At 42.8% G+C, this 20,777-nt stretch overlaps 1 protein-coding gene across 1 annotated transcript in view; it reads left to right on the plus strand.

The window, feature by feature from the left end:
- Atp6v0e1 (ATPase, H+ transporting, lysosomal 9kDa, V0 subunit e1) overlaps window positions 1-5,805 on the plus strand; it is a 35,848-nt gene extending 30,043 nt beyond the window's left edge. Inside the window, exon 4 of the mRNA XM_005376345.2 lies at window positions 5,316-5,805. The gene's annotated coding sequence lies outside the window, so the exon portion shown is untranslated. The remainder of the gene's footprint in view (window positions 1-5,315) is intronic.
- Window positions 5,806-20,777: the final 14,972 nt, after the last annotated feature.

The following is a 20,777-nucleotide window of genomic DNA, read 5'->3' on the forward strand; positions in this document are numbered from 1 at the left end:
CAGCGAGCAGCTCTGTGGCTTTGTGGACTCTGACAGTACCTTCGCAGAGATAGTTTCAGTTTCCACATTGAGGGCTGCCAGTTGTAAGCCTCAGGTTGTTTTGCCTGCACTTTTTTTTTTGCTTTTTTTTTTTTATTTTATTGGTACATTTTAGATATGCATAATAACATTCATATAGGGAATTTGTAACTGTCATGATATATCTTGCTTCTTTTCTTCCCATTCCCCTCATCTCCCTTCAACCCTTCTTCCCTTCCTTATTTATAAAGCTTTGTTTCCATTTTTCCTTCTATTCTCTTTTGTTTCTTGTCCCTTCTTTCATTTCTTCCTCCCTCCTCCCTTGTTCTCATTTGAACATTTTCCAATATCTGTTATACATTTTGGTCCTTATTTATACTTTCTGTTTCTCACACCAGAGAAACAATGTGGTATTAAAACATGTGTGTCTGATTTATTTCACTTAAGAGTACTTGCCTGCACTTTGGACCAACTTCTAGTATGAACCAGGCTCCCCAAAGCCCCTTCCTAATGTTGGATTTGAGTGGCTACGCAACTTAGGAAACAAGATTTACTGGGTCTTCAAAAATTTGTTTTCTTATTAGTGTATGTTTGCATTACATAAGAAGTACATCCATCCTGGGAAATTTGTACATATGCATACTGCATTTTACTGATTTCTTACAAAGGATTTTATAAGGATACAAAGATACGCATGGGGCCAGGCATGTGGTAGAAGGACCCACCACCGTCTGGAAACCTCCACGTGTTGGGCATCCTAACATTTGCATGCTGGTCTGCGTCACAGCTCTGGGGTGCCTGAAACCCTGTATGATGGTCATTCCTTAAAAACAAGATGAGAAGTAGGAGGGCATGTCCAGGGGCCCTGATGGTGAACATCAATGCACTGCTTCACCACTGCACAGAACTGCATGGTCCATAACTCTAGACTTCGGAGTTAGCACATCAGGAGGTCTAGTTCTGTGACTGCATGTGCCTGCGGTCCCAGCTGCTCTAGACACTAATGAAGAAGGATCGTTTGAGCCTGAGTTTAAAACAGGCCTGGGTAATGTAATGAGATCCTGTCTTCAAAAGAGAGCAGGGGGCAGAAGAGAGCAAGAGAGAGAGAGAGCGCTAATCTGTGCCCAGCATTAAAGCAGACAGAATTCTGAAGATAGTATCTCATTTGCTTTGTGGTAAAATCAAAAGATTCAGTTCTATTTTCCTTTTGAACTTTGACTTTATATAACAGTAAGATGGTACAGGAGTGTAGAAAACAGCTGTAGGCCTGTCCTTACCTGATAAGGAAAAATAATTTGACTTTCTACATGATTCTTCCACTTTCTTTTGTGTGTTTGTTTGTAGTACTATTTGAACCCAAGGTTGCTGGCTGTACATCATGATTTCTTTAAGAGGCCAAATTTGGAAATTAAATGTAAGGTAGACATATTCAGTAGAGAAGAATAAGGCTCCGTCATGAAAGCTTTAGAATTCTTTTTCTTTGTGATGCTGGGGATTGAACCCAGGACCTGTGGTGTAGGCAAGTGCTCTATCACTGAGTCCCACCTCCAGCCCAAGAATAATTTTATATAGATGAAATTGAACTGCTCTGAATAACACACTGTTTTACACCTCCCTGATTCTTTGCTACTTTATTCACTTTAATTGTCGTGGCTATCTCTCCTGTTTTGAAGAACTGACCCATAGTTATTACTCTTGATCTTAGCCAAAAGGCCGAGAAGCGATGATCCATAGTTATTGATGAGAGGCTGAGTTATACTCACTCATTGTTTATCGGTTAGGAATCTTGTCCAGTCCTCACTGCATCTCTGCCCCCGCCTAGCCACACCTGCTTTTCCTAGATTGCTAAGAGGGGCTTCCCAAGGTGGCTCTGAAATATCTCATTGAGGCTGTTGGCTCTGTTGTGTGCAGCCTTGCATGTGTGCACTGTCATACAGCTGTGGAATGTGATGCTGTGTGGAATCCCCTTGGGACTGCATTTGGCTTCAGCTCCAGTGTCCTAAAAGGTTTTCAGGTTTTTTGTTTTTGTTTCGTTTTACTTTGCTTTGTGTTTTTTTGGTTTGGTTTTGTTTTTGAGACGGTGTTGTTCTGAAGTTCAGGCTGACTTGAACTCACTGTGTAGTCCACGCTGACCTCAAGAACTTTGCTACTTTGCTTTGTTTATGAGATGAGATCTCCCTGTTTCCCAGGCTGGTCTTGAACTCCTGGGCTCAAGTGATACTCCTGCCTCAGCCTCCTGAGTAGCTGGGACTATAGGCACATCTTGCAACACCTGACTTTTATCCAAAACTTGCCATTGTTGTATGGCTTACCATAATCCTAAAGGGCAGATATTTTATTTTGTAATAAAGCCCAAGACAGGAGAAGAATAGAGGATATTGACAGTGAGGGTCCTGCTGTGTGTTTGTGTCCCCTTGTGCTGTGTAGTACTAAGTAGGGATTTCAAATCCTGCAGGCTCTGAAGGGGTACGTGATCTGTTGGGAAATTGAAATTAAATCATGCTTGGATTGGGCCGGGGGTATAGCTCAGTGGCGTAAGTGCCTGCCTGGCAAGTACAAGGTCCTGAGTTTGATTCCTGGTACCAAAAAAAAAAAAAAAAATCATGCATGCTTGGAAAAAATTAAACAGTACAAGGTATTTTCTGGTTAAAAAGTGTTTTTTTTGTGTGTGGATTTGTTTGTTTTGAGACAGTCTCGATTTGTAATTCAGGCTGGCCTTTAACTCACTGTGTATGCCAGGCTGGCTTCAAACTCATGGCGATCCTCCTGCCTCAGTCTCTCAAGTGCTTTCTTCTCACTGCCTTCCTTCATGACCTGGTGCCTCCAGCCCTGTCATTTCAAGTTCTTGACCTAGTTAGCTTTACTTGGCTTCTCCTGCCTCTCACAACCCTACTGCATTCATTCATTTAAAAAGCCCATTAGTAACCACCATCCATGGCACATACTTTGTGCTTGCTGGCCTCGGTGCACTCATTCTCTTATTGTACTTCTTTTTATGGCTATTTTGTTTTGAAGTGATCCATTTTATCCTTAGATGTATTTTGTTCTCCAGTTTTTAACCTTTCATTTGGCACATTGCCTTAAAAGGGTCTACCTGTATAGCCCAGCTAGCCTCAAAATTGTGGCAGTCTTCCTGCTTCAGCTTCCTGAGTGCTGGGATTATAGGAATGCATCACCACGCTAGCCTCCTTAAAATTTAAGTCATGTGCCTTAGTTTGCTTACTTATTGTGGTTAACTTCCTGTAAGACACACATTATACAACATAGTAAGGAAGAAATTATTTTCCATATTTATCTGATATGAAAAAGTAAAGATAAAATTTAAGCCTAACCTACATGTCCTTTAAGAAATATACTTAGGTAGTGTGCCTAGCTAGTATGTAGGAGACCCTGAGTTTCATTCCCAATACCACAAGAAGAAAAGAAAAATCCTGGGTGTGGTGGTATACATCTGTGATTCCCACCCCTCTAGGAGGTTGAGTCAGGAGGATTGCAAGGTCAGGTTCTGCTCCAGCAATTTAGTGACGTAGAGAGACCCTGTCTCAAAATAAAAAATTAAAAAGGGACAGGGGATGTAGCTTAGTGTAAAGGCCCAGTGTTCAATCTGGAGTGGTGGGGAGGGGGAGAAAAATGACCTTCACATACCCCTTCCTAAACGGGTTTTTTGGTTTTGTTTTGTTTTGTGTTTCTGTTTGTTCTTTTTCAGGCAGGGTCTCACTTTGTAGCCCAGGCTGGTCTTTGGGATTGAACCAAAGGCCTTCATACTGAGCTATACCCCTGGCCTTTTAAATTTTTTTTTTTTTTTTTTTTTTCTTTTTGAGACAGGGTCTCACTATGCAGTTCAGGCTGGCCTTGAACTCACTTTGTGGCCCAGGCTGGTCTTGAACTCAGAATGATCCTCCTGCCTCAGTCTTCTGAGCGCTGGGATTACAGGTGTGTGCCACCACGACCAGAAGAAAGTAATTTCTTTGAGATAGATTCTCACTAAGTTGTCCAGACTGGACTCAGGATTCTTCTGCCTCAGCCTTCTGAAGTGTTGGGATTGTAGACATGTGCCACCACACTTGGCTCTGACCTTAATATTTTTAAGTTATTCTGTTTTATCTAATAGTATCCTCAGTGGCTGCTTAATTTTGGAAACTGAAAACAGGGGCCCTTCGATTGAGTTCTTTATCACTACCACCAAATAGCTATTTAGTATCAGTGAGATGGTGACATGCTTCCTTCATTTACTTGAAAATCAAACTGTAAGACCATGCCATTTAACATAGTGCTCATCACATTTATTTCAAACTGGTTTCATTGACACTGAATGAAAATTATCCCCTATTTGTTTGTAACTTTTCAAAAGTGAAGTCCTGCTTTCCTCCTTTGTGATTATTTCTTTGTCCAAAAAAGCCTAAGTAGAACTGGGACTGGTAATGCACACCTCTAGTCTTGAGGCTGAGGCAGGAGGATCACCCTGAGTTTGAGGCCAGCCTGAATTACATAGTGAGACCTTGTCTCAAAAATAAATAAATAATAATAAAAGGGGGTTGGTAGTGTATGTCAGTGCTAGAGCACCCCTGAATTTAATCTGAAGGGAGGGTGGATAAAAGGAAGGAGAAAGGAAGCAGGCAGGGGGCACAAAAGGAATAGAAAAGAGAAAAGAAAAAAGAAAGTGATCATTAGAGCAAAAGGTTTTATGAGGTTTTCAGACAAGTCACTGGTAACTGCTAGCCCTTAACCTGATGTTCTTTTCCTAGTGCATTATAAAGAATGGTCCTCTAAGTTATGTTTTTTTCTTTTCCTTTCTCCTTTCCTTGTTTTTTTCAATCCCCAGTACCTCAAAAAAAAAAAAAAAAAGTTATTTGTCACCTACACTTGTGGTAGCCAGCACTGGGAACAACTCAGAGCGCAGCTTAGGACAAGACGGGGCCAGTTTTCAGGAGTTCCACACAAGAGGAGCCTGCCAGGCACCTGAGCTAACCATGCTGCTTTTGTCAGAGGGAGACAGGGAAGGACACTTCTGCTGGAACCCCAGCGCGCTCTCGATTCCAGTACTGTTAGTCTTAGTCACCTTCACACTTGCTGCTTTCTATAACAGGCTATTCGCTTTACGCTGTGACAGCTCAGAGTGTCCTTGTAATCAGACTTCCTGCCCCATCCCTGCAAAATGCATTCTTTGTTCAGATTCTTTGTTCAGGTTCAGACCTACGTACTCTAAAGTATTGGCCTGGTTGACTTCATTGATGTTACATTTTTGCTCGCCTGAGGAAGGTTTGAGGACCAGTTACTAGAATGGTTCTGTTTTGCAGGTCACGAAGAAAATTCCTTCTAGATGCAAAACCACCTCCAAACCCAGATCGCCTTCTCTGACTTGCCTATTTTGGGCATCAGCTGCCTTAAACTAAGTTCGCACCATATTTGAAGATCTTTTTCTACAATGCAGTATTTTTTCCTTCATCTTTTTTACATTTTGATGAAAGATGTGCCTTCTTAACCTAAGCTGTGCTGACTCTACAAATATATGCACTCTTCTGAGGGAGAAGGTGTTCTTCTGAGGACTCTGTTACTCTTGCCTTGGCGTCTGAGGATTTGAAGATAGCTCCTGCCAGTTCACAACATAGGAATCAGCAATGTGTTGAAAACTGCTGCAAGACAAATAAGACTCCAGTGGGGCACTTAATAGGAGATTGCGCTCAGAAACATCTGTCCCAGCAGATTTATACCAAGCTATATTTTCAGGATGAATTTCTTATATCTGCCATCTTTTGGAATAAATTATTTTTCTGCTTTCTATGGAAATCTGGCTTCAGTGTTTATAAAGTTCATTTTTATAAGTTCTTCTGTGTCTAGATAATGCCTTTTTAAAAATGATTTTGTTAGTCGGGCATGGTGGTGCACACCTGTAATCCCAGCGCTTGGGAGGCTGAGGCAGGAGGATTGCCATGAGCTCAAGGCCAGCCTTGACTACATAATTGGTTCAAGGTCTGCCTGAACTGCATAGTGAGACCCTGTCTCAAAAAAACAAAACAAAACAACAAAAAAAGATTTTGTTGTCTAAACTTAGGTTGGATGTATAAACTCTGCCTTGTAGTTTGAGATGCCTGAAGAGACTGGTAAGTACTTTTCTTAATCCTTCAGTAATCATTTGAGTGCTGACTGTAGGTGAGGAGGCACCAGAGGAATAAACAGGTTTATATTGGGGTTCCTGCAAGTTCAGGAGCTGATACGCGGTTTAGAGAGGTGTGGTGATTATACATAGGGCTATAAGTAAGGCCACATTTGACCACTGTTTAAAAATGATGGCCACTTCCCTATAATCTCAGCTACTCAAGAGACTGAGGTGGGAAGATTGCTTGAGACCAGGAGTTCAGTGTTAGTCCAGGCAACATCGAGAGACCCTGTCTGTTAAGAAAAATGGATTGCAGTGGTGAGCATGTTGAGGATAATGATCAGGTGTAGGGACAAGGCAGCGCATGCTGTAAGACAGAACCATCACACCCTCAGAACAGGACTAAAGAAACCTAGAATGATTAAGAAGCCCAGGTCAGGGGTCAGTGACTTTGTGTGTTAGTAGCAAGTATCAGTTCACAAATTTGGTGGCTGTATTAGTTTTAAGAAACTAAAAAGTAAAACATTTACATTTTTACCACCTCATAGCTTTTTGACAGCCAGCCAAGAATGGATTTCCTGTTTTGCAGTTTGTACTTTTCTATTCCTCCCAAACTGTCTGAACTCATTACTTTGCTATTCTTAAGACCAAAGAGAGTTTCAAGTTGAAGTGTCTCTCCTGCTTTCATTTCTTTTAATTCTTTACTTTTGTTTTGAACTTAACATTTTCTGAACGTTGGGCTGGGTGGGGTAAGAGAGTGGTAGAGCACTTGCCTAACATGCACAGGACTCTGGGTTTGATACCCAGCTTTCCTACCAAAAAATTTTTTTGGGGAAGCTAGGCAGTGCCATACTGTACATTTCCAGCCATGGCCTCTTTAGTTAATTTCACAAAATCCATAAAACACTGAAGATTTGAAGTTCTTAAAGAGGCCATGACAGTGGGTATATCCTGTTGTTTTGTAAATAAGGAGTCTGGGCCCAGACAGGGAAATTTCATTGCCTAGTTTAATGCATCTGGTCAGAGGTAGCCTGGGGGGCAGAATCCATGTTTTCTAATTTTTATTCTAGAGCACTGTATACTGCCAACCTGTCTCACTTAAGAGTTGCATTGGCCGGGAGCCAACTGTGGGTCTCAGCTGTCTTCCATCAGAACAGCTTACAGGAGCCCTGTCAGGACTTGCATCTGAGAAGCGATGCCAGTGGTTACTGTGAATGTATGAGAGGGTGCCACAGTCTTTGAACTCTGGCCACTTGAGAAAGTATGACTCTGATGCATGCAGTCATGTCCTCAGATTCACACAGTGCAAGTCCTGCAGCTCATTAGCACTGAGCTTAGTCTGAAGCCTTCCCAAGACTGCAATATGTGCTGTCCAGGCTGGCCCCAAATACCCAAGTTTGAACCAAACTCGCATCTCAGCATCCTTAGTAGCTAGGGCTTCAGGCATGTGTGACCATGCGCTTGGCTTTACAGTACCTTTGAAGCACTGTTTTTCACCTGAGCATCATAACAGCCTCAGTGTAGCAGCACTTCCCTTGAGTGTGGCATTTGCCTGTCCCGAGTTCAGCACGTGGCATTCCCTGACAGAGTTCAGTGCAGGAGGCCTGAGCTGTGGCGTGCCTTGCAGCAGTGACGGAAGCGGCTTTGGAGGCTCCCGTCATTGATGATCAGAGCACGGCACGCTTCCAGTGTCATGGCAAGGCTGAGAGCCCAGCTAACAACTCTGGCTGATTCAAGTGCCTGAGTTCTGTCTTGCTGTCACTTTGTGCTGATCCATTTCACACTTCTCACTTGCACTAAGCGAATTAGGCCTTGAGAAGTGAATTGTGTGATGTTCATTGCTTTTGTGCTCTCGGTTGCGGTTGCCATTTGGTGGGGGTTGCTTCCTGCAAGGAAGATTAGTGTGCCGACTGTATGCATAACAGTGGGAAACACAGGAGACTGGAGCATGGGAGGGCCCGGACTCCCAGTGTTCTCTCTAAGCTGTACTGCGACTTCCTCCTGAAGAAGCTCTGATGACCTTGGCATAAAGCAGGAGACCACTGCTGCTTATAATAAAGGAAGGAGTTCATTTCCTACCCAAATTGGAGATCAAAGACTTCTCAGAAAGATTGAGTTCAAGGTCCAAAAGGCCAGGTACTACAACTGTGCCAGTATCTAGCTACATTACTGTTGTGGGAATGATGAAATCAGCTCAGATTTGGAGGGAAAACTCAGTAAGTGCCCCTCTGCGCAAGAAGCCACTTTACTCTTGAGCCTCAGTTTGCTCATTTATGGTTTCTGTTTGTTTTTACAATGCTGGAGATGGGACCCAGGGCCTCAGCAGTACCCAGTGCACTGCTGAGCTATACCCTCAGCCCTGAAATTCTTTTGGTTTTTCTCCGGTACCGGGAACCGAACTCACAACCTTGCACTTGCCAGGCAGGCACTTTTGCCGCTCAGCTAAATCCCCAGCCCCAAGCCCTGAAATTCTTAATGGGATTAAATGTTATTTATATGTAACCTCAGGCAGAGTTCCTCCCTTCACCTCATCTTAATAAGGGAACTATTTTGTTCTAACGGGACCCCGCCCAGCCTGGAGTCTGAGACAGATGCTTGTGAATCTCGCTTTTATAATTCCCTTTCTCCTGTGCTAGCCAGGGTCCAGAGTGGAAGGATTTTGTCTGCTCTTTCAAAGGATACTCAGAACATCCCTCTCCTCCAGAGCCTTTCCACACTCACATGATGTGGCCCCCTGGAATGATTATTAGGCTAGGAGAGTCCTAGGTTTGCAGTCTTATTGCTTGCTAGCTATGTAACTTAGGACAAATAATTTAATTGCTGGCCCTCAGTTTTTTTCATTTACAAAATTAGGATAATACATGTGTTTTGTACTGTATGAAGTTGTTACAAAATGAGATGATGGTGTTGGAGATACTTTTATAAATTCTAATTATGCGCCCTGTAATCCCAGCACTAGGGAGGCTGAGGTAGCAGCCCAGTCTACACAGTGAGTTCAAGGCCAGCCTGCACTACATAGTGAGACCTTGTCTCAAAAAAAAAAAAAAAAAAGTACAAACGCTGTTTTCCAAGGGCACACTGGCAGTTTTTTTCTATTAAGGCCCAAAGGGATGGTGGTTTTTGTTTTATTTTTTTCTTTCTACATATGGATTCCCTTTTGATTAGTCCTTTGTATTTAGAGGATTACAGAAAAATTTTAAAAAGGCATCTGCACCAGGTTCCCAGGCCTGACCTCTAAAGAGTAAACAATGTTAGTGTAAGTGGTTGGACCACACCCTTCCTGCCTTCTGAATTCTGCCAACCCCTACAGGACAGAGGTATTTCTGGAATGCTTTGGAGGATGGATTCTAAGGACATGTTGGTTTCTTTTAGCATTTTATTGTTGTCTGTGGTGCCAGGGATCCAGCCCTTTACTTTGTATGCTCGGCAAGCCCTGTATAACCTGAGCTGCTACAACACTAGCCTTTTTAGTTGTTTTCCGTACCCTTATTACTGTCCCGCCATATTTTACATCCTTTCTTTGGTGTTCCTTCAAAAGTAGAATGCTATCAATCCAGTTTTTTAGTATGAAAGGTATTTGGCTCTGGCAAGGCAGATTTGGAATTGAGAAATTATCTTAAATTGTTGCTCAGACTCATGGAAAATTCAGCCCTGGATTTCACCCATCAGAAGTTTAAAGAGTCAAGTTCTCCTTTATTTAATGAAATTTAAATTATATTTTAAAATACATACATAGGCAGTTTAGCGTTGTTTTATCATCCTATCCCTCTACACAAAAGTTCTTCAGTTTGGAAAACAAATATATTTTAAATGGACATGGAGACTTAAGTTAAAGGTAGGCATTACTTTTCTCCTGGTCCCTTTATTTAAGCTTTCTAGTTGAGTGGATGAAGTTGAAGAAAGTTGATAGCATAAAAATATTATAAAGTGTCTGTACCACAGTACAGTTCATGGGAAGCAGCATTAATGTCCAACCTAAGATGCTTATCGGTCACGCTGCTGTACCCGAATGGAGTATCGATATTTTTTTCAAAATGTATGCCTAAACTGGGTATGGTGGTGTACACCTGTAACACAGGAGGCTGAGGCAGGAGGATTGCAGCAAGTTCAAGGACAGCCTGAACTACATAGTGAGATCCTGTCTCAGAAAACGAAATGAAACGAAAAGTGTATGCATTGAAAAGATAACAAAACTAACATTGTCTCTGGATTGTAATTGCAAATGATTTTATTTTTTTCATCATATTCTGCAGTGGTTTAATAAAAAGAAACAATGGGAGTTACTTTAATGATAAAAGATAAAGCTGGGCGTGATGGTGCACACCTGTAATCCCATCCCTCGGGAGGCTAAAGCAAGAGGATTGCTGTGAGTTTGAGGTCAGCCTGGGCTACAAAGTGAGTTGAAGGCCAGCCTGAACTGTATAGTGAGACCCTGTCCCGAAAAGACAAAAATATAATAATAATAATAATAATATAAGATAATTGAATATTGTGTTCAGAAAAAAATTATTTTAAACTTCTGTATACAGAAAGAAGCCTGGTAGAAAATAGTTCAAAATACTGAAAATGTTTATTTCTTACATAATTTTTTTTTAAATTTTTCACATAGAACAAATGCAACATTTGTAATCACAGAAGGAAAAAAAGATTTTGTTGGTGATCATTGTTAGAATAATGTTAGTAGTTCCTTCAGATATTACGTGAAACACTTTTTTTTTTTTCCTCCAAGTAATTCAGGGCCAGGGGAAATGAAGTCAGATTTATAAAACACTGAAGCTATTCTGAATTAATGAAAATCAGCTAGTTCACAGGGAAATTCTGATTAGCTGTGTCCATTGTGCTGGGCAGAGGGCAGATCATGCAGGGTATGAAACACTCGCCTCCTTTTGTATAGGTGCCTACGGTGGTGGCAAGGGGAAGTGAAAAGGGAGCATTGATTTTTTTTATTCTGCCCACACAGAAAAGAGGAAGCCTAGGGATTGAATGTGCTGGGGTCCCACACAGGTTAGAAAGAGCCCCACTGTTCTTCCACAGCTGACTGCTCTAAGCAAGTCCTTCATTCAGGCTGTGTTGCTCCTTCACTTAGAATCCTGTCCTTGTGAAATGTGTTGGCTCTTCCCCAAATCCCACTCCTCTGCCCCCAGGCCCACTCCAAAACAGGGCCACACTCTAGTAGCTGTGGATCCTCAGGCAGTTAATACCACCACCCCTGAAGGCAATCAGGATTCTATTTAGATGGCTGTCAGGATTTTGACAAGGCTTCCTTGGTTCTTTACACTGCGAAAGTACACTATTACTGTGGGTTGCCACCCCAAAATGGAACAAGCAGAACAGATGTAAAAGTAAGTTCGATTTGAGGATGCATGACGTAAGAAGCATTATTTTTCTAGGGTCCAAATGCTTTTCAATATTCAACAGGTATTTTTTTGTTTGTTTTTTTACGGTACTGGGAACCGAACTCATGACCTTGCACTTGCCAGGCAGGCACAGTGCTGCTGAGCTAAATCCCCAGCCCCCTCAACAGGTATTTTTAGCTCCTATTTCTGTAGAGCTTGTCTGTGTGAAACAAAAGACTCAGCCTCTGACCTTGTAGAGCAGGGAAAACAAAGGGTTAGTTGCTGGAGGGGGAAGGTGGTATATACCTGTAACCCCAGCAAAAGGAGGATTCCAGAACATTCGAGGTCAGCCTGGGCTGTAGTGAGTTCAAGGCCAGCCTGAACTATAGAGTGAGCGCCTGTCTCAGAAAATCCCAAAATCATCATCATCATCACAACAACAACAGGTTAATACGGCTAAGGATATAGTGGTTCAGTGGCAGAGTGCTCACCTAGCCTGCCTGAAACCTTAGGTTTGATCCTCAGTTCTGAAAAATAGAAAGTGGATTCCTTGATTCCTTGATTCCTTGTGAATAGTGTTACAATGAGGAGATTCTGATTAAATCAAGGTGGGAACAGTGCATTTCTGCTGAGCTGGATGGACCCTACAGCAAGGTGCTGCATCTTGGGGAAGTGCAGGTTGCTAGGTAAGAGCACTAAGAATACTAACGGGAAGATGGATTTTGAGGGAAATGACCTTTACAGGTAAAGCCAAAGAATGAAGAAGCTTGGCAGAGGAGCAGTTGAGGTATTTGAGGCTGACCAGGGAAGAAGTTGTTGCAGACTCTCGGAGGATAGGTGTCCTGGATTAAGGGAATAGGAATTAAGCCAAAGAAGTAACTACATCGAGGTGGTAGATATTAACCAGTGCCGGTGAGTTTCAGTGGTTGGTTGGCTGCAGTGTTGGAGGAAAGGGACAGGGAGGAGTCAAGGATTGCACTCAGGTTCCCAGCATGGTAGGCAGTTGGAATTTTTCACTGAGATCAAGGTGCAAGGAACACAGCAGGCTGGGGGACACAGTGGAGTTCAGTTGTGGACAGTCAGAGTGTGCAGGTGCCCAGTGAACCGTTGTGTGGTCTGGAGGGTAAAGGAGCAGCTGGAGATGGGAATGCAGGGCACCAGTCCAGATAAAAGGTGGTGGGCGTGGTTATAAGGCATGAAATCCCAGACTATTAGGCAGAGGAAATGGATTGAAACCCAGGAAAGTCTGATCTTAGTATCCAGGGAAAACCAGAGTATTCCAAGGCTCAGAGTGTTCCTGAGTCTCCAGGATACTTTTCCAGGTAAAATTCCTCACCTTCCCCATTCGTGGTCTTGCACACTTTCTTCTGTGCAGTGTTTATAGTTTCTCCTAGCCCAGAAGGATTATCTGGTTCTTTAATTTTACATTACCTTCCATGAAGAAGCCAAAAAGGTAAAAGAGTAAGTTCCTGAAAATGAGGCTAGAGGCCATGTAGAAAACCCTAAACCTGGTTGTGCAGGGTCTTGTTTTGGTTGCTTCAGAATGAGTTTCCTGTGCACTCTAGGGTCCTGCCCTCTGTCCCCCTCTTTCCTAGCTTCCTCTCAGGCCAAGTTTGGAATTGCTCATCCCTGTTGTAGGGCCCAAATGTAGTTCTTTGCTACTTCTGTCACACCTCAAGGTCTGCAGGCAAATAAAAGGGCTGTCCTGGTTTTCCTCAGTTACTCCAGTGGTGAGTTGCCCGAGGGGGCCGAGTTCAGTTCCTGCGGGGTCTGTGGTGCGGTAGCATCTGTGGGACGGCAGCAGCCTGAGCCGCACCTGCATGTCCAAGGCAAGGTGCAGCACTCCATGTTCTCTCTTGGCATTTCTGAAAGGTGGGAGCAGGGTGGAACTTTCAAGTTTGCTACTGCGTATTCAGGACCCCGAGAAAGTGGCATCTTTTCTCTCTTCCCTTGGCCGGAATACTCCATCCTTCTCCACTGAGCCTTGGGGTCCCAGGGTCAGATCCTGTAAAAATCGTGGCCCCTCTGGGTTCTCATGGCCACCTTTGCTTATCTCCATCACCACAATTGGATCCCTAGCTTGTTCAATCTTGTACAAAATAAGTACTCAATAATGTTCATTCATTGTCAGGTGGCTTGGAAAAAGTCAGATTTCTAATTTAGTAAATTCTAGTGTCTGGATTTTGAGTTTATTTAAAACAAGGATAAAACTGTGTGGCTTTAAGTTCCAAGATCAGTTTGACATTTGGCTCTCATTGTGTTGAAATTTTTAATAATTTTTGTTTTTAAATATTGTTTCTGTGCTCAGGATTGAACCCAGGGCTTTGTCCGTGCTAAGCATCTGCCTTACCACTGAACTACATCCCCCAATTCCTCTTGAGCTTTGAACAAGGGCTCCTGCATTTTCATTTTGCAATTGGCTCTGCAAATTATGCAGCTAGTCCTGCATACTGGAGTCTTTCTGACCTCATTGTTCCTAGTTGGGGTCCAAAAATACCTGTAACCCCCTGAAAACACCTACAGAATTAGGTGCATGTATACTTGTTCTTTTCTGGGGAGCAAGTCTAAGGCATTTTTCATATCCCCAGGAAAGTTCAGAATCATTGTTAATAATAATAATAATAATAATAGCTTGAGCCAGGTGTGGTGCACATGCATGTAATCCCAGTACTTAGGAAGTTAAGGCAGGAGTAATGCTTTGAATTTGAGGCCAGCCTGGGGTACATAGCGAGTTCAAGTCCAGCCTGAACTACATAGTGACACCGTGTTTAAATAATGATAATAATAATAGCTACCATTAACCTAGTGCTTATCACCTGCCAGCCCCATTGCATGTGTTGTCTTGTGCTTTACCAGATGTTAATGATTGGATGACACAAAGAGCATTACTGTGGATTGCTGCCTAATAATCCCAGATCTTTTGTTCTCCACACAGAGAGAAAAGAGGGAAACCACTTATTGGGTACTCCCTTCTTCCATGCCCTTTATAGGCGCAGATGGTGGTCATTATTTTCTTTGTAGGAGGCGGGGAGAAATACTCCCTATTTTGTCCTAATCTCTACTTCAATTCCCAGTTTTCCCAAACGTGGTTTTTCTTGTGCCATAAATGAAAAGATTAGTAGGCAAGTGGGCAAGAAGCCCCCTCAGTGGAGCCAGCTCACCCAGACTTCTCTATCCAGAATCCTCTGGTTTTCCTCAGAGTGAAAGGATCCCTCTCTGACAACTGGCTCTGTCGAAAGGATGCCCTCAGGGGGTTAAGCAATGCGACTTGGTCTTGACCCCTCCTCCTGGTGCTGCTTTTTCTGCTGTAAGACAGAATCTGCAGTTAGCATTCATGCCTGACAAAGCATTTTGCCTGTCAAGGCACTGTACATAGTTGTGCTGTTGAAATAGTGTACCCATTTATTTGACTCGTCTGAAGCCCTGGCATCATGAAAACAAGATTAAAACTAAAACAACCCCCAAAACTTATAAGCATAGTCTTTCCTGAGTTATACTATATCGTAAGGGAAAGGTATGACTTTGTGAATTTACAGGTTAAACATTTTTTTTTATTTACATAGGATCCCCTAACATCACCAATTCTCTGAACTTTTTCTTACTTCTCTCCTTTAGTAACCTTTCTAAACTGTTTACTTTCTGCCTTTGGGAATCCAGCTTCACAGTGTTACACAGATGTAGCCCTTCGGAGTGTGCCTCCATTTGTAGTTCAACAAACTGTTATCATGGTTACAGGACTTGGTTCCTGCTTCTTATCACTCTGTTCCTCCACTTTTTGTTTTTATCGTCCTACTTCTGGCCTCACTAACAGAATGTCTTATTGTACCTGTCCTTTGGGAGTCTCTGCTCCAACAATTGCTAAATTGTTCTCATTCCCTGGCTTCCTGGTTTGCTATCAGTTATAGCTGCTGATACCAACATTGTATATTTAGCCCAGCACTGACCTGCCCCCCCCACCCAAAAAAAAACCCAAAACCACCAGGACAACTTGTTATCCTACGAGATTTTAGTCAGTGAAAGAGACAAAACAATTTTGACAGGAAGACTATGTGGGAAGATGACAGGAAACTGGGTTGCCTACCACCTTCTCTTTGTCATGCTGCTTTCCCTTCTAAGAAGCTTCCAGTCACGTTCCTCCCTGGAAGCTGGAGGTGTACCCTTTATGTACCAAGCCTTTATTAAATTCTCAAGATCAACCTGCAAGGCAAGCCAGAACAGAAATAAAGGACCAGACAGCTTAGTAAGTTACTCCTGTAAGGTAACAAGAAAGTAGCACTGAAGTACATGTGTCCCATTCTCACAGCTGTGCTCTGGCTAGTCTTATCACTTCTGTTGCTGATGGTGGGCTTTCCACATCAGTTTCCTTCACTAGGTTCTGAGTTCCTCCAGGGCCACCACTATGTCTTCAGTGTACACATTAGGCATTCTACAAACATCAACTTCTTTATTTCTCCTCTTTCCTTTCCCTGGTTGTCACTAAAGGCAGGCTTGAGTATGTGGTCTAATGAAGTGCTTTGCGTTTTCTGTAACTCAAGGATATGTTAGTGTTTATGCCCACTTGATTTCATTGAAAAAACACAGGCACGTTTAACACGAATAATATAGAGCACTATGTATATTAAGTGCTCAGATGGGCAGTAGAGGAAAAAAGATGAACACAGAAATAGATACGATAAAGTATGAAAGAGGAGGGATTTTTTGGTTTGTTTTTTGAGACAGGGTCTCTTTTGTAGCTCAGGTTGACCTCGAACTCATTACGTAGCACAGGCTGGCCTTGAACTCCCAATCTTCCTGCCTCAGCCTACTGAGTGCTAGGACTACAGGTGGGCACCACCATGCCCAGCAAGAGCAGGGATCTTGATATGTCAATGATAGATAGGGTTTGGATCTTAAATTTGTTCATTCAGATCACAAACCTGCACCTGTTCTATGGCAGGCCTGGTGCTGGGGAATATGGAGGGTTGAGGAATGAGGACAAATAAATAACTAGTAGGCTAGGGAAGAGTATTTGGGAATAGGACCTAGTGCCTTCTGAGGGGAGTAAGAAACAGAATTTTCACAGAATCAGAGCTATCACATAAAGAGCTATCACACTGTCCTACTGAAAGATCAGGCAGCAGGAAGAACTGATTTTCCTTCTTCGCCCAAAGAATATTTTTAGGCAATATGAATGAGGGATGGGTGCCAGTTGCCATCAGTCAATATGTATCTCATTTAGATTTACCCTCAGCAACACCCTGGTCTTCCTGGGAAGAAAGTCATTATTTTGTGTCAAAGAGACACAGCTTTTCCTGGAGATATTCCAGTCTGAGTTAATTAATCTCACTTCTGAAGCTGTGAAATCTGAACATACCACACAGGCCCAGAGGGGTCTGTAAAGAAAACACTTACACTCAAAATGATGACACTAAAAGGGCGTGTACATAACCAGCAGACAGGGCTCAATCTGTTCTAATAAGGACTTATACACAATGCAGACATTAGGTTATAAGGACCTAAGACAGCCATTTTAAAAAGATTTCTTAAGATTTTTTTTTTTTCTTTTTAGATAGGGTTTTGCTCAGTAGCTCAGGCTGGCCTCTCTTTATAGCTGAGGCTGACCTTGGTCTCATGATCCTCCTCCTTCAACCTCCCAAGTATTGTGATTACAGGCATGTGTCATCACATATGGCCAATTTCTTAATTTTTTGTGCCACCTGAGTTTTCAGTTCCTCTTAATGGCTTACCCCGATTCTTTGAAGTCTCTAGGGCTGCTTTATATGCCTAGCGACTATTTTTAATTCTTGCATGATTGTAAGGAACATCCAGTTTTGGTCCAGAGTCCTCATAGTAAAAAATCTAGAAACCAGAGAGGTCTGGATCTCACAGTGGCAGAGCTTATATTAAGGTCTTATCCTTATTAACAGTATTCCAGACACATCAAAGTTTATTTTATTTTTATGAAGGGATCTCACTGTGTTACTGAGGCTGGCCTTGAAGCCCTGGCCTTATGGGATCCTGCCTCAGCATTCTGCACATCAAAGCTTAAACTGGATGACATGTTGGTACTTCCAGAAAAATATCTCTGTTAAGATTCACAGAGCATGGGTAACTAGTTGCCTCTGAGAAGGGGAAATGAGTGCCCAGGGAATACAGTTGAGAGGAAAACCTAGTAGTCACTGAAAACCTTTTTGAACCTTTTGAATTTTGCACAGTATGTGTGGTTATCTGGTCAAAAAGAAATTATTTTTAAGAATTCAATGGAACAAGCAGGGCATGGTGTTGCACGCCTATAATCCCAGCACTCAGAAGGCTGAGGCAGGAGAATCATTGTCAGTTTGGGGCCAGGCTGGGTTACAAAGTGAGTTCAAGGCCAGCCTGAACTGCATGGTGAGACACTGTCTCAAAAAGACCAAAAAACAAAACAGAACAAAACAAAGCTCATTGGAGTTTGTTGCTTTGTTTCCCCTTTTGTCTCCTATTTGTGTAAAACATTTTTTCCTGACTCAAGATATCCCCATATGCAAATTATACAGGAGAAGGTTAAAGGCCTTGGAAGTTGTGATACCAGTTGGTTACTACTTTGTGGCTAGAACAGTAGCGTCCTAAACCTCAAGCCAATGCTATTCCAGAGTCACAATTTCCTGCCAACTTTTACTGTGGCAGAATCTGGCTGGATAAAACCCAGAGACAAACCAATTAGGAGCCAGTGATTTCATTCACTTTAGAGCAAGACAGAGTTATTAACCAACCTTGATTGAAAGGTCTCCATTAGCCAAAACTGTCCTTTTCCAAGACTACAGAAAATGCAAAGGCAGGAATCCTATGTAATACACTAGTAAGTGCTATCAACTGGAGGAGCCTCCTGCTGGAAGTTGAACCTGGCTGCTTGCTCCCTGACTGCAAAGAACTGTTGCCAGGTAGAGGAGATGAAAATGGCTGTGTCCAGAGGGCAGTGTAGCAATGGAAGGGCTAATCATCTGCTGGACTTTTCCAAATAGAGGATTATACAAAAAGATGGTGATGTATTTCATAGAGATTTAGTACATGAATCTCATGTTATCAAGCCAGAGAATTTGGCTCAAACTTCCCAAAGTAGTTTTCTATTTGGGCTCCAATTTTCTTTTTTTGGGGTTGCGGGGGCGGTAGAGACAGTCTCACTATATAGTTCAGGTTTTGAACTCACTCTGTGTAGCCCAGGCTCACCTGGAACTTGAGGTGATCCTCCTAGCTCATTGTCTGGAGTGCTGGGATTATAGACCTGCACCACCACGCCCGCCCTTGGATTTCAATTTTAAATTCCAGTTAATGTGGAAAATTGGAAATTGGTATGTGTTAGACTTAATACAGAAAATAATTATAATCTTGTCACTTCCTGTGCAGTAAATACTCCTTATTGCTTTACTAGGTACTGAAGCCCTACTGTGTATTTGGCATTGTGGAGGAATACTAGGGAGAGATTTTTACTTTTAGATATCTATATATACTTACCTAATTTTGGGCACATAAGTCTTACTTTAATGGCCTTTAAACTGCTAAAGTCTACAGTTGTCCTTTTATTTAGTCTACAGATCTTCCAAAAGATGCCCTTGAAACCATCTAATAATGCTAACATTCACTGTATTTTAACTATATGTCGGAGACTATGGTAAGTGCTTTATATGGACTACTTAAGTCTCACGTCAACCCTGTAATTCCTTACAGAAGTTGAAAACGGAGTCTCGTAGAGATAATGTGTTCTAGTTTACATGTGATGGAGCAAGGATTAAAATCCAGGTTGTTCATTCAACCAGTATGTATGTCAGACTTGAAGGGGAGAGGACAAACCCTGCTAGTCCCAGCCTCTTGAAGAATTGGAAGGTTTTGTTTTGTTTTGCGATAGGGGTCTCACTATGTTGTCCAGGCTGGGCTCAAACTTGTAGGCTTAAAGGATTTTCTTGTCTTGTCCTCCCAAGTAGCTGGGACTACAGGTACACGACACAGAAATCTTTTTTCCCCCTATCATATTAGGCAAGGACTCTACCCCTAGGCTATATATCACCAGGCAGTGGTAGTCTCTGATTCCAAAATTTGTGGTTTTGACATTGACCCTGAACTACTTCTCATGATCAGTGCGAAGGGGAGCTATGTTTTCTCTTTAAGAGAAAGCTGGCACAGTGGCACATACCAGTAGCAGGCCTAATCTCAGCTACTCTGGAGGCTGAGGCAAGAGTATGGCAAGTTTGAGCCCGGTCTGGGCAACAGAGTGATTTAGCAAGATCCTGTCTCTAAAAAAAAAAAAAAGGATAAAAATGGCTGGGAATGTAGCTCAGTGGAAGAGCCCTGGGTTCAGTCCCCTGAATCAGAAAGCAAGGGGGGTGGGGAAGGGCAGAGTGAGAGAGTGAAGAGCAGAAAGCTGGTATCCTGGGGAAATCTGGCCAAACGTCTTTGTTCCTCAGTCTTTTTCCATGTGTTTTCTAAAATCAAATTTCTGCTGTGCACGATAAATGCTTTGACCCGAAGTAGTATAAAGAGCAATCTGGAAGCGCAACAGACGTTAAGTTCCAGTCCTAGATGTGTCATTTACCAGCCGTCTGACTTTGGGCAAATAAATAATCCATCTGAGCTTTACTTTCCCCCCTGAAAAATCAGCGTTGGTCTTGAGTGTTTGTAGAGAGACCTACTTGAGATGACGAATCTACTACATAATACATGTTCAATAAAGAGCCACTGGTGTTTTCAAAAAGTATTAGGAAGCACAAGAAAAACCTCAAAGTCACGTGTGGTATGAAGGCTAGCCTCGGCGCTTCCACTAGCTATTTGTACAGTTGTGTATGACTCTTCTCTCTTCAAGGTGCACCCAGTCTGACTGATCCTTGTGTTTGAAGATATCGTACGTGTTCACTAAACGTTAGTTGAATCAGTGAACGAATGAGCTGAAGGCTAGGTCAGTCTCAGTGAATGAGAAGGCTATTCATAACACATAATGTCCAGACAGTCCCCTACTGTTCCTTTCGTTCCTTCAAGTTTCAGTGAACTTAAAACTGTAAATGAACATAAGGTCACTCCAGGCCTCGCTGCGTGGTTCTGAGGTTAGATAAAACACTGGATGGAAAGGCTTCGAAAAAGGAACATCCCCTACAAACGTGAGTGCTAGGCTTGGTATCAGGAACTGCCTTCGCCCACGCCACAGTCCGAGGCACCAAGCGCCAGAACCGCCCTCTCTTCCTGGTTTTCCCCGGCAACCCGCCCCTCCGCTGTCATGTGACAGGGGTGCCCGGCCAGGTCAAGCCCCTGATTGGCTGAGCTGCAGAACGCCTCGCGATTGGCCAGAGGCCGTCGGGCCCCCGCCTCCCTCCTCCTCCTTG

This window comes from Chinchilla lanigera, unplaced genomic scaffold (assembly GCF_000276665.1).
Source record: "Chinchilla lanigera isolate Chin_1 unplaced genomic scaffold, ChiLan1.0 scaffold00007, whole genome shotgun sequence".
Taxonomy (NCBI): Eukaryota; Metazoa; Chordata; class Mammalia; order Rodentia; family Chinchillidae; genus Chinchilla; species Chinchilla lanigera.